Source organism: Leuresthes tenuis, unplaced genomic scaffold (genome assembly GCF_036924035.1).
Source record: "Leuresthes tenuis unplaced genomic scaffold, fLeuTen1.0.hap1 SCAF_5, whole genome shotgun sequence".
In the NCBI taxonomy this organism is placed as follows: Eukaryota; Metazoa; Chordata; class Actinopteri; order Atheriniformes; family Atherinopsidae; genus Leuresthes; species Leuresthes tenuis.
In genome coordinates this window covers 18617912-18630582 of record NW_027325359.1, presented here as the reverse complement: position 1 = coordinate 18630582, position 12671 = coordinate 18617912, and the positions used below count along the sequence as shown (strand labels likewise).

At 44.5% G+C, this 12671-nt stretch overlaps 1 protein-coding gene and 3 non-coding genes across 5 annotated transcripts in view; all 4 read left to right on the top strand.

The window, feature by feature from the left end:
* The window catches only part of LOC140307486 (alpha-1,3-mannosyl-glycoprotein 4-beta-N-acetylglucosaminyltransferase C-like), a 208815-nt gene that overhangs the window by 88273 nt on the left and 107871 nt on the right, over window positions 1–12671 (top strand). The window lies entirely within an intron of this gene.
* trnak-cuu (transfer RNA lysine (anticodon CUU)) lies at window positions 1493–1565 on the top strand. Its single transcript has one exon. It is a non-coding gene; the product is annotated as a tRNA-Lys (tRNA).
* Window positions 6114–6186, top strand: trnak-cuu (transfer RNA lysine (anticodon CUU)). The gene has a single exon. It is a non-coding gene; the product is annotated as a tRNA-Lys (tRNA).
* trnak-cuu (transfer RNA lysine (anticodon CUU)) lies at window positions 11520–11592 on the top strand. The gene has a single exon. It is a non-coding gene; the product is annotated as a tRNA-Lys (tRNA).

Sequence of the window (12671 nt, the reverse complement as noted above, 5' to 3'; positions counted from 1 at the left end):
CAATACCGATCCATGGCCTCTTTCTACCACCTCAATGTGGGTGGGGTCTCTATAGCAATAGTCCAAAAGTCCCGTGACATCATTTGTATGTGACACAAACATGACACAATGATTTAGGACATCGAGGAGAAGGAATGCCTGCTGCTTGGTGTATGGCTTTGCGTCTAGCAATTCACCTCGTGGACGATCACAAAATAAATAAAATCGTATGGTCGCTGTTGCCGGGTCCTTGTGAAGGAGTGGCTTTCATAACTGATCCGCTGACATCACTCCCTGTCCAATCAGTGGCCTGCAGTCTCTTGACGTCAAATTTTCGGCTCGACTCAGCTTGACCCCGATCAAGTAGTTGCTAAAATTGTACCACGTGGTGCCAGGCGGTACTACCTCATGGAAAACCCTAAAAGCTTAGTCGGATAAAGTTGAGTGGAGTAGGTACTAGTTAAAAAGGGCCAATTGTGTTCCGATGTTATTCTGAATCTTTGAACGTAGACTTACCCAAGTAGGTGCTAAAACTGTACCACCTGGTGCCAGGCGGTACTACCTCATGGAAAACCCTAAAAGCTGAGTCGGATCAAGTTGAGTGGAGTAGGTACTAGTTAAAAAGGGCCAATTGTGTTCCGATGTCATTGTGAATCTTTGAACGTAGACTTAGCCAAGTAGGTGCTAAAACTGTACCACCTGGTGCCAGGCGGTACTACCTCATGGAAAACCCTAAAAGCTGAGTCGGATCAAGTTGAGTGGAGTAGGTACTAGTTAAAAAGGGCCAATTGTGTTCCGATGTCATTCTGAATCTTTGAACGTAGACTTACCCAAGTAGGTGCTAAAACTGTACCATCTGGTGCCAGGCGGTACTACCTCATGGAAAACCCTAAAAGCTTAGTCGGATCAAGTCGAGTGGAGTAGGTACTAGTTAAAAAGGACCAATTGTGTTCCGATGTCATTGTGAATCTTTGAACGTAGAGTTAGCCAAGTAGGTGCTAAAATTGTACCACCTGGTGCCAGGCGGTACTACCTCATGGAAAACCCTAAAAGCTGAGTCGGATCAAGTTGTGTGGAGTAGGTACTAGTTAAAAAGGGCCAATTGTGTTCCGATGTCATTGTGAATCTTTGAACGTAGACTTAGCCAAGTAGGTGCTAAAATTGTACCATCTGGTGCCAGGCGGCACGACCTCATGGAAAACCCTAAAAGCTTAGTCGGATAAAGTCGAGTGGAGTAGGTACTAGTTAAAAAGGGCCAATTGTGTTCCGATGTCATTCTGAATCTTTGAACGTAGACTTACCCAAGTAGGTGCTAAAACTGTACCATCTGGTGCCAGGCGGTACTACCTCATGGAAAACCCTAAAAGCTTAGTCGGATAAAGTCGAGGGGAGTAGGTACTAGTTAAAAAGGGCCAATTGTGTTCCGATGTCATTCTGAATCTGTGAAGATAGACTTAGCTTTCTTTTATACCTTATTTTTTTTTCGAAAGGCATGTTTATTCAGGTGTGAATGGCCTGGCTAGCTCAGTCGGTAGAGCATGAGACTCTTAATCTCAGGGTCGTGGGTTCGAGCCCCACGTTGGGCGTAGCAGTTTTAATAACCAAAAGATGTTTCATCCATCAATGTTCAACTCTGTTCCTACCATCACAGCGTCCACAGTGGTACCTCTTTGAATGGACACAAACCTCCTGAAATGCACAATATCATTCTAAAACACTAAAACCTGTGCAAGAACGATATGTGGGCCCATGTCATTTCTGTATTCCCCGTTTGAACAAGCATGACACTACATTTTAAAACAAAACAAGGAAAATCTCAATACCGATCCATGGCCTCTTTCTACCACCTCAATGTGGGTGGGGTCTCTATAGCAATAGTCCAAAAGTCCCGTGACATCATTTGTATGTGACACAAACATGACACAATGATTTAGGACATCGAGGAGAAGGAATGCCTGCTGCTTGGTGTATGGCTTTGCGTCTAGCAATTCACCTCGTGGACGATCACAAAATAAATAAAATCGTATGGTCGCTGTTGCCGGGTCCTTGTGAAGGAGTGGCTTTCATAACTGATCCGCTGACATCACTCCCTGTCCAATCAGTGGCCTGCAGTCTCTTGACGTCAAATTTTCGGCTCGACTCAGCTTGACCCCGATCAAGTAGTTGCTAAAATTGTACCACGTGGTGCCAGGTGGTACTACCTCATGGAAAACCCTAAAAGCTTAGTCGGATAAAGTTGAGTGGAGTAGGTACTAGTTAAAAAGGACCAATTGTTTTCCGATGTCATTCTGAATCTGTGAAGATAGAGTTAGCCAAGTAGGTGCTAAAATTGTACCACCTGGTGCCAGGCGGTACTACCTCATGGAAAACCCTAAAAGCTGAGTCGGATCAAGTCGAGTGGAGTAGGTACTAGTTAAAAAGGGCCAATTGTGTTCCGATGTTATTCTGAATCTTTGAACGTAGACTTACCCAAGTAGGTGCTATAACTGTACCACCTGGTGCCAGGCGGTACTACCTCATGGAAAACCCTTAAAGCTTAGTCGGATAAAGTCGAGTGGAGTAGGTACTAGTCAAAAAGGACCAATTGTGTTCCGATTTCATTCTGAATCTTTGAACGTAGAGTTAGCCAAGTAGGTGCTAAAATTTTACCACCTGGTGCCAGGCGGTACTACCTCATGGAAAACCCTAAAAGCTGAGTCGGATCAAGTTGAGTGGAGTAGGTACTAGTTAAAAAGGGCCAATTGTGTTCCGATGTCATTCAGAATCTTTGAACGTAGACTTAGCCAAGTAGGTGCTAAAACTGTACCACCTGGTGCCAGGCGGTACTACCTCATGGAAAACCCTAAAAGCTTAGTCGGATAAAGTCGAGGGGAGTAGGTACTAGTTAAAAAGGCCAATTGTGTTCCGATGTCATTGTGAATCTTTGAACGTAGACTTAGCCAAGTAGGTGCTAAAACTGTACCACCTGGTGCCAGGCGGTACTACCTCATGGAAAACCCTAAAAGCTGAGTCGGATCAAGTTGAGTGGAGTAGGTACTAGTTAAAAAGGGCCAATTGTGTTCCGATGTCATTCTGAATCTTTGAACGTAGACTTACCCAAGTAGGTGCTAAAACTGTACCACCTGGTGCCAGGCGGCACGACCTCATGGAAAACCCTAAAAGCTGAGTCGGATCAAGTTGAGTGGAGTAGGTACTAGTTAAAAAGGGCCAATTGTGTTCCGATGTCATTGTGAATCTTTGAACATAGACTTAGCCAAGTAGGTGCTAAAACTGTACCACCTGGTGCCAGGCGGTACTACCTCATGGAAAACCCTAAAAGCTTAGTCGGATCAAGTTGAGTGGAGTAGGTACTAGTTAAAAAGGGCCAATTGTGTTCCGATGTCATTGTGAATATTTGAACGTAGACTTAGCCAAGTAGGTGCTAAAACTGTACCACCTGGTGCCAGGCGGTACTACCTCATGGAAAACCCTAAAAGCTGAGTCGGATCAAGTCTAGTGGAGTAGGTACTAGTTAAAAAGGGCCAATTGTGTTCCGATGCCATTCTGAATCTTTGAACGTAGACTTATCCAAGTAGGTGCTAAAACTGTACCACCTGGTGCCAGGCGGTACTACCTCATGGAAAACCCTAAAAGCTGAGTCGGATCAAGTCGAGTGGAGTAGGTACTAGTTAAAAAGGGCCAATTGTGTTCCGATGTTATTCTGAATCTTTGAACGTAGAGTTAGCCAAGTAGGTACTAAAACTGTACCACCTGGTGCCAGGTGGTACTACCTCATGGAAAACCCTAAAAGCTTAGTCGGATCAAGTCGAGTGGAGTAGGTACTAGTTAAAAAGGGCCAATTGTGTTCCGATGTCATTGTGAATCTTTGAACGTAGACTTAGCCAAGTAGGTGCTAAAACTGTACCACCTGGTGCCAGGCGGTACTACCTCATGGAAAACCCTAAAAGCTGAGTCGGATCAAGTTGAGTGGAGTAGGTACTAGTTAAAAAGGGCCAATTGTGTTCCGATGCCATTCTGAATCTTTGAACGTAGACTTATCCAAGTAGGTGCTAAAACTGTACCACCTGGTGCCAGGCGGTACTACCTCATGGAAAACCCTAAAAGCTGAGTCGGATCAAGTTGAGTGGAGTAGGTACTAGTTAAAAAGGGCCAATTGTGTTCCGATGCCATTCTGAATCTTTGAACGTAGACTTATCCAAGTAGGTGCTAAAACTGTACCACCTGGTGCCAGGCGGTACTACCTCATGGAAAACCCTAAAAGCTGAGTCGGATCAAGTCGAGTGGAGTAGGTACTAGTTAAAAAGGGCCAATTGTGTTCCAATGTTATTCTGAATCTTTGAACGTAGAGTTAGCCAAGTAGGTACTAAAACTGTACCACCTGGTGCCAGGCGGTACTACCTCATGGAAAACCCTAAAAGCTTAGTCGGATCAAGTCGAGTGGAGTAGGTACTAGTTAAAAAGGGCCAATTGTGTTCCGATGTTATTCTGAATCTTTGAACGTAGACTTACCCAAGTAGGTGCTAAAACTGTACCACCTGGTGCCAGGCGGTACTACCTCATGGAAAACCCTAAAAGCTTAGTCGGATCAAGTTGAGTGGAGTAGGTACTAGTCAAAAAGGACCAATTGTGTTCCGATGTCATTCTGAATCTTTTAACGTAGAGTTAGCCAAGTAGGTGCTAAAATTTTACCACCTGGTGCCAGGCGGTACTACCTCATGGAAAACCCTAAAAGCTGAGTCGGATCAAGTTGAGTGGAGTAGGTACTAGTTAAAAAGGGCCAATTGTGTTCCGATGTCATTCTGAATCTTTGAACGTAGACTTAGCCAAGTAGGTGCTAAAACTGTACCACCTGGTGCCAGGCGGTACTACCTCATGGAAAACCCTAAAAGCTGAGTCGGATCAAGTTGAGTGGAGTAGGTACTAGTTAAAAAGGGCCAATTGTGTTCCGATGTCATTCTGAATCTTTGAACGTAGACTTACCCAAGTAGGTGCTAAAACTGTACCATCTGGTGCCAGGCGGTACTACCTCATGGAAAACCCTAAAAGCTTAGTCGGATCAAGTCGAGTGGAGTAGGTACTAGTTAAAAAGGACCAATTGTGTTCCGATGTCATTGTGAATCTTTGAACGTAGAGTTAGCCAAGTAGGTGCTAAAATTGTACCACCTGGTGCCAGGCGGTACTACCTCATGGAAAACCCTAAAAGCTGAGTCGGATCAAGTTGAGTGGAGTAGGTACTAGTTAAAAAGGGCCAATTGTGTTCCGATGTCATTGTGAATCTTTGAACGTAGACTTAGCCAAGTAGGTGCTAAAATTGTACCATCTGGTGCCAGGCGGCACGACCTCATGGAAAACCCTAAAAGCTTAGTCGGATAAAGTCGAGTGGAGTAGGTACTAGTTAAAAAGGGCCAATTGTGTTCCGATGTCATTCTGAATCTTTGAACGTAGACTTACCCAAGTAGGTGCTAAAACTGTACCATCTGGTGCCAGGCGGTACTACCTCATGGAAAACCCTAAAAGCTTAGTCGGATAAAGTCGAGGGGAGTAGGTACTAGTTAAAAAGGGCCAATTGTGTTCCGATGTCATTGTGAATCTTTGAACGTAGAGTTAGCCAAGTAGGTGCTAAAATTGTACCACCTGGTGCCAGGCGGTACTACCTCATGGAAAACCCTAAAAGCTGAGTCGGATCAAGTTGAGTGGAGTAGGTACTAGTTAAAAAGGGCCAATTGTGTTCCGATGTCATTGTGAATCTTTGAACGTAGACTTAGCCAAGTAGGTGCTAAAATTGTACCATCTGGTGCCAGGCGGCACGACCTCATGGAAAACCCTAAAAGCTTAGTCGGATAAAGTCGAGTGGAGTAGGTACTAGTTAAAAAGGGCCAATTGTGTTCCGATGTCATTCTGAATCTTTGAACGTAGACTTACCCAAGTAGGTGCTAAAACTGTACCATCTGGTGCCAGGCGGTACTACCTCATGGAAAACCCTAAAAGCTTAGTCGGATAAAGTCGAGGGGAGTAGGTACTAGTTAAAAAGGGCCAATTGTGTTCCGATGTCATTCTGAATCTGTGAAGATAGACTTAGCTTTCTTTTTTACCTTATTTTTTTTACGAAAGGCATGTTTATTCAGGTGTGAATGGCCTGGCTAGCTCAGTCGGTAGAGCATGAGACTCTTAATCTCAGGGTCGTGGGTTCGAGCCCCACGTTGGGCGTAGCAGTTTTAATAACCAAAAGATGTTTCATCCATCAATGTTCAACTCTGTTCCTACCATCACAGCGTCCACAGTGGTACCTCTTTGAATGGACACAAACCTCCTGAAATGCACAATATCATTCTAAAACACTAAAACCTGTGCAAGAACGATATGTGGGCCCATGTCATTTCTGTATTCCCCGTTTGAACAAGCATGACCCTACATTTTAAAACAAAACAAGGAAAATCTCAATACCGATCCATGGCCTCTTTCTACCACCTCAATGTGGGTGGGGTCTCTATAGCAATAGTCCAAAAGTCCCGTGACATCATTTGTATGTGACACAAACATGACACAATGATTTAGGACATCGAGGAGAAGGAATGCCTGCTGCTTGGTGTATGGCTTTGCGTCTAGCAATTCACCTCGTGGACGATCACAAAATAAATAAAATCGTATGGTCGCTGTTGCCGGGTCCTTGTGAAGGAGTGGCTTTCATAACTGATCCGCTGACATCACTCCCTGTCCAATCAGTGGCCTGCAGTCTCTTGACGTCAAATTTTCGGCTCGACTCAGCTTGACCCCGATCAAGTAGTTGCTAAAATTGTACCACGTGGTGCCAGGTGGTACTACCTCATGGAAAACCCTAAAAGCTTAGTCGGATAAAGTTGAGTGGAGTAGGTACTAGTTAAAAAGGACCAATTGTTTTCCGATGTCATTCTGAATCTGTGAAGATAGAGTTAGCCAAGTAGGTGCTAAAATTGTACCACCTGGTGCCAGGCGGTACTACCTCATGGAAAACCCTAAAAGCTGAGTCGGATCAAGTCGAGTGGAGTAGGTACTAGTTAAAAAGGGCCAATTGTGTTCCGATGTTATTCTGAATCTTTGAACGTAGACTTACCCAAGTAGGTGCTATAACTGTACCACCTGGTGCCAGGCGGTACTACCTCATGGAAAACCCTTAAAGCTTAGTCGGATAAAGTCGAGTGGAGTAGGTACTAGTCAAAAAGGACCAATTGTGTTCCGATTTCATTCTGAATCTTTGAACGTAGAGTTAGCCAAGTAGGTGCTAAAATTTTACCACCTGGTGCCAGGCGGTACTACCTCATGGAAAACCCTAAAAGCTGAGTCGGATCAAGTTGAGTGGAGTAGGTACTAGTTAAAAAGGGCCAATTGTGTTCCGATGTCATTCAGAATCTTTGAACGTAGACTTAGCCAAGTAGGTGCTAAAACTGTACCACCTGGTGCCAGGCGGTACTACCTCATGGAAAACCCTAAAAGCTTAGTCGGATAAAGTCGAGGGGAGTAGGTACTAGTTAAAAAGGCCAATTGTGTTCCGATGTCATTGTGAATCTTTGAACGTAGACTTAGCCAAGTAGGTGCTAAAACTGTACCACCTGGTGCCAGGCGGTACTACCTCATGGAAAACCCTAAAAGCTGAGTCGGATCAAGTTGAGTGGAGTAGGTACTAGTTAAAAAGGGCCAATTGTGTTCCGATGTCATTCTGAATCTTTGAACGTAGACTTACCCAAGTAGGTGCTAAAACTGTACCACCTGGTGCCAGGCGGCACGACCTCATGGAAAACCCTAAAAGCTGAGTCGGATCAAGTTGAGTGGAGTAGGTACTAGTTAAAAAGGGCCAATTGTGTTCCGATGTCATTGTGAATCTTTGAACATAGACTTAGCCAAGTAGGTGCTAAAACTGTACCACCTGGTGCCAGGCGGTACTACCTCATGGAAAACCCTAAAAGCTTAGTCGGATCAAGTTGAGTGGAGTAGGTACTAGTTAAAAAGGGCCAATTGTGTTCCGATGTCATTGTGAATATTTGAACGTAGACTTAGCCAAGTAGGTGCTAAAACTGTACCACCTGGTGCCAGGCGGTACTACCTCATGGAAAACCCTAAAAGCTGAGTCGGATCAAGTCTAGTGGAGTAGGTACTAGTTAAAAAGGGCCAATTGTGTTCCGATGCCATTCTGAATCTTTGAACGTAGACTTATCCAAGTAGGTGCTAAAACTGTACCACCTGGTGCCAGGCGGTACTACCTCATGGAAAACCCTAAAAGCTGAGTCGGATCAAGTCGAGTGGAGTAGGTACTAGTTAAAAAGGGCCAATTGTGTTCCGATGTTATTCTGAATCTTTGAACGTAGAGTTAGCCAAGTAGGTACTAAAACTGTACCACCTGGTGCCAGGTGGTACTACCTCATGGAAAACCCTAAAAGCTTAGTCGGATCAAGTCGAGTGGAGTAGGTACTAGTTAAAAAGGGCCAATTGTGTTCCGATGTTATTCTGAATCTTTGAACGTAGACTTACCCAAGTAGGTGCTAAAACTGTACCACCTGGTGCCAGGCGGTACTACCTCATGGAAAGCCCTAAAAGCTTAGTCGGATCAAGTTGAGTGGAGTAGGTACTAGTTAAAAAGGGCCAATTGTGTTCCGATGTCATTGTGAATCTTTGAACGTAGACTTAGCCAAGTAGGTGCTAAAACTGTACCACCTGGTGCCAGGCGGTACTACCTCATGGAAAACCCTAAAAGCTGAGTCGGATCAAGTTGAGTGGAGTAGGTACTAGTTAAAAAGGGCCAATTGTGTTCCGATGCCATTCTGAATCTTTGAACGTAGACTTATCCAAGTAGGTGCTAAAACTGTACCACCTGGTGCCAGGCGGTACTACCTCATGGAAAACCCTAAAAGCTGAGTCGGATCAAGTTGAGTGGAGTAGGTACTAGTTAAAAAGGGCCAATTGTGTTCCGATGCCATTCTGAATCTTTGAACGTAGACTTATCCAAGTAGGTGCTAAAACTGTACCACCTGGTGCCAGGCGGTACTACCTCATGGAAAACCCTAAAAGCTGAGTCGGATCAAGTCGAGTGGAGTAGGTACTAGTTAAAAAGGGCCAATTGTGTTCCAATGTTATTCTGAATCTTTGAACGTAGAGTTAGCCAAGTAGGTACTAAAACTGTACCACCTGGTGCCAGGCGGTACTACCTCATGGAAAACCCTAAAAGCTTAGTCGGATCAAGTCGAGTGGAGTAGGTACTAGTTAAAAAGGGCCAATTGTGTTCCGATGTCATTCTGAATCTTTGAACGTAGACTTACCCAAGTAGGTGCTAAAACTGTACCATCTGGTGCCAGGCGGTACTACCTCATGGAAAACCCTAAAAGCTGAGTCGGATCAAGTTGAGTGGAGTAGGTACTAGTTAAAAAGGGCCAATTGTGTTCCGATGCCATTCTGAATCTTTGAACGTAGACTTATCCAAGTAGGTGCTAAAACTGTACCACCTGGTGCCAGGCGGTACTACCTCATGGAAAACCCTAAAAGCTGAGTCGGATCAAGTTGAGTGGAGTAGGTACTAGTTAAAAAGGGCCAATTGTGTTCCGATGCCATTCTGAATCTTTGAACGTAGACTTATCCAAGTAGGTGCTAAAACTGTACCACCTGGTGCCAGGCGGTACTACCTCATGGAAAACCCTAAAAGCTGAGTCGGATCAAGTCGAGTGGAGTAGGTACTAGTTAAAAAGGGCCAATTGTGTTCCAATGTTATTCTGAATCTTTGAACGTAGAGTTAGCCAAGTAGGTACTAAAACTGTACCACCTGGTGCCAGGCGGTACTACCTCATGGAAAACCCTAAAAGCTTAGTCGGATCAAGTCGAGTGGAGTAGGTACTAGTTAAAAAGGGCCAATTGTGTTCCGATGTTATTCTGAATCTTTGAACGTAGACTTACCCAAGTAGGTGCTAAAACTGTACCACCTGGTGCCAGGCGGTACTACCTCATGGAAAACCCTAAAAGCTTAGTCGGATCAAGTTGAGTGGAGTAGGTACTAGTCAAAAAGGACCAATTGTGTTCCGATGTCATTCTGAATCTTTTAACGTAGAGTTAGCCAAGTAGGTGCTAAAATTTTACCACCTGGTGCCAGGCGGTACTACCTCATGGAAAACCCTAAAAGCTGAGTCGGATCAAGTTGAGTGGAGTAGGTACTAGTTAAAAAGGGCCAATTGTGTTCCGATGTCATTCTGAATCTTTGAACGTAGACTTAGCCAAGTAGGTGCTAAAACTGTACCACCTGGTGCCAGGCGGTACTACCTCATGGAAAACCCTAAAAGCTGAGTCGGATCAAGTTGAGTGGAGTAGGTACTAGTTAAAAAGGGCCAATTGTGTTCCGATGTCATTCTGAATCTTTGAACGTAGACTTACCCAAGTAGGTGCTAAAACTGTACCATCTGGTGCCAGGCGGTACTACCTCATGGAAAACCCTAAAAGCTTAGTCGGATCAAGTCGAGTGGAGTAGGTACTAGTTAAAAAGGACCAATTGTGTTCCGATGTCATTGTGAATCTTTGAACGTAGAGTTAGCCAAGTAGGTGCTAAAATTGTACCACCTGGTGCCAGGCGGTACTACCTCATGGAAAACCCTAAAAGCTGAGTCGGATCAAGTTGAGTGGAGTAGGTACTAGTTAAAAAGGGCCAATTGTGTTCCGATGTCATTGTGAATCTTTGAACGTAGACTTAGCCAAGTAGGTGCTAAAATTGTACCATCTGGTGCCAGGCGGCACGACCTCATGGAAAACCCTAAAAGCTTAGTCGGATAAAGTCGAGTGGAGTAGGTACTAGTTAAAAAGGGCCAATTGTGTTCCGATGTCATTCTGAATCTTTGAACGTAGACTTACCCAAGTAGGTGCTAAAACTGTACCATCTGGTGCCAGGCGGTACTACCTCATGGAAAACCCTAAAAGCTTAGTCGGATAAAGTCGAGGGGAGTAGGTACTAGTTAAAAAGGGCCAATTGTGTTCCGATGTCATTGTGAATCTTTGAACGTAGAGTTAGCCAAGTAGGTGCTAAAATTGTACCACCTGGTGCCAGGCGGTACTACCTCATGGAAAACCCTAAAAGCTGAGTCGGATCAAGTTGAGTGGAGTAGGTACTAGTTAAAAAGGGCCAATTGTGTTCCGATGTCATTGTGAATCTTTGAACGTAGACTTAGCCAAGTAGGTGCTAAAATTGTACCATCTGGTGCCAGGCGGCACGACCTCATGGAAAACCCTAAAAGCTTAGTCGGATAAAGTCGAGTGGAGTAGGTACTAGTTAAAAAGGGCCAATTGTGTTCCGATGTCATTCTGAATCTTTGAACGTAGACTTACCCAAGTAGGTGCTAAAACTGTACCATCTGGTGCCAGGCGGTACTACCTCATGGAAAACCCTAAAAGCTTAGTCGGATAAAGTCGAGGGGAGTAGGTACTAGTTAAAAAGGGCCAATTGTGTTCCGATGTCATTCTGAATCTGTGAAGATAGACTTAGCTTTCTTTTTTACCTTATTTTTTTTACGAAAGGCATGTTTATTCAGGTGTGAATGGCCTGGCTAGCTCAGTCGGTAGAGCATGAGACTCTTAATCTCAGGGTCGTGGGTTCGAGCCCCACGTTGGGCGTAGCAGTTTTAATAACCAAAAGATGTTTCATCCATCAATGTTCAACTCTGTTCCTACCATCACAGCGTCCACAGTGGTACCTCTTTGAATGGACACAAACCTCCTGAAATGCACAATATCATTCTAAAACACTAAAACCTGTGCAAGAACGATATGTGGGCCCATGTCATTTCTGTATTCCCCGTTTGAACAAGCATGACCCTACATTTTAAAACAAAACAAGGAAAATCTCAATACCGATCCATGGCCTCTTTCTACCACCTCAATGTGGGTGGGGTCTCTATAGCAATAGTCCAAAAGTCCCGTGACATCATTTGTATGTGACACAAACATGACACAATGATTTAGGACATCGAGGAGAAGGAATGCCTGCTGCTTGGTGTATGGCTTTGCGTCTAGCAATTCACCTCGTGGACGATCACAAAATAAATAAAATCGTATGGTCGCTGTTGCCGGGTCCTTGTGAAGGAGTGGCTTTCATAACTGATCCGCTGACATCACTCCCTGTCCAATCAGTGGCCTGCAGTCTCTTGACGTCAAATTTTCGGCTCGACTCAGCTTGACCCCGATCAAGTAGTTGCTAAAATTGTACCACGTGGTGCCAGGTGGTACTACCTCATGGAAAACCCTAAAAGCTTAGTCGGATAAAGTTGAGTGGAGTAGGTACTAGTTAAAAAGGACCAATTGTTTTCCGATGTCATTCTGAATCTGTGAAGATAGAGTTAGCCAAGTAGGTGCTAAAATTGTACCACCTGGTGCCAGGCGGTACTACCTCATGGAAAACCCTAAAAGCTGAGTCGGATCAAGTCGAGTGGAGTAGGTACTAGTTAAAAAGGGCCAATTGTGTTCCGATGTTATTCTGAATCTTTGAACGTAGACTTACCCAAGTAGGTGCTATAACTGTACCACCTGGTGCCAGGCGGTACTACCTCATGGAAAACCCTTAAAGCTTAGTCGGATAAAGTCGAGTGGAGTAGGTACTAGTCAAAAAGGACCAATTGTGTTCCGATTTCATTCTGAATCTTTGAACGTAGAGTTAGCCAAGTAGGTGCTAAAATTTTACCACCTGGTGCCAGGCG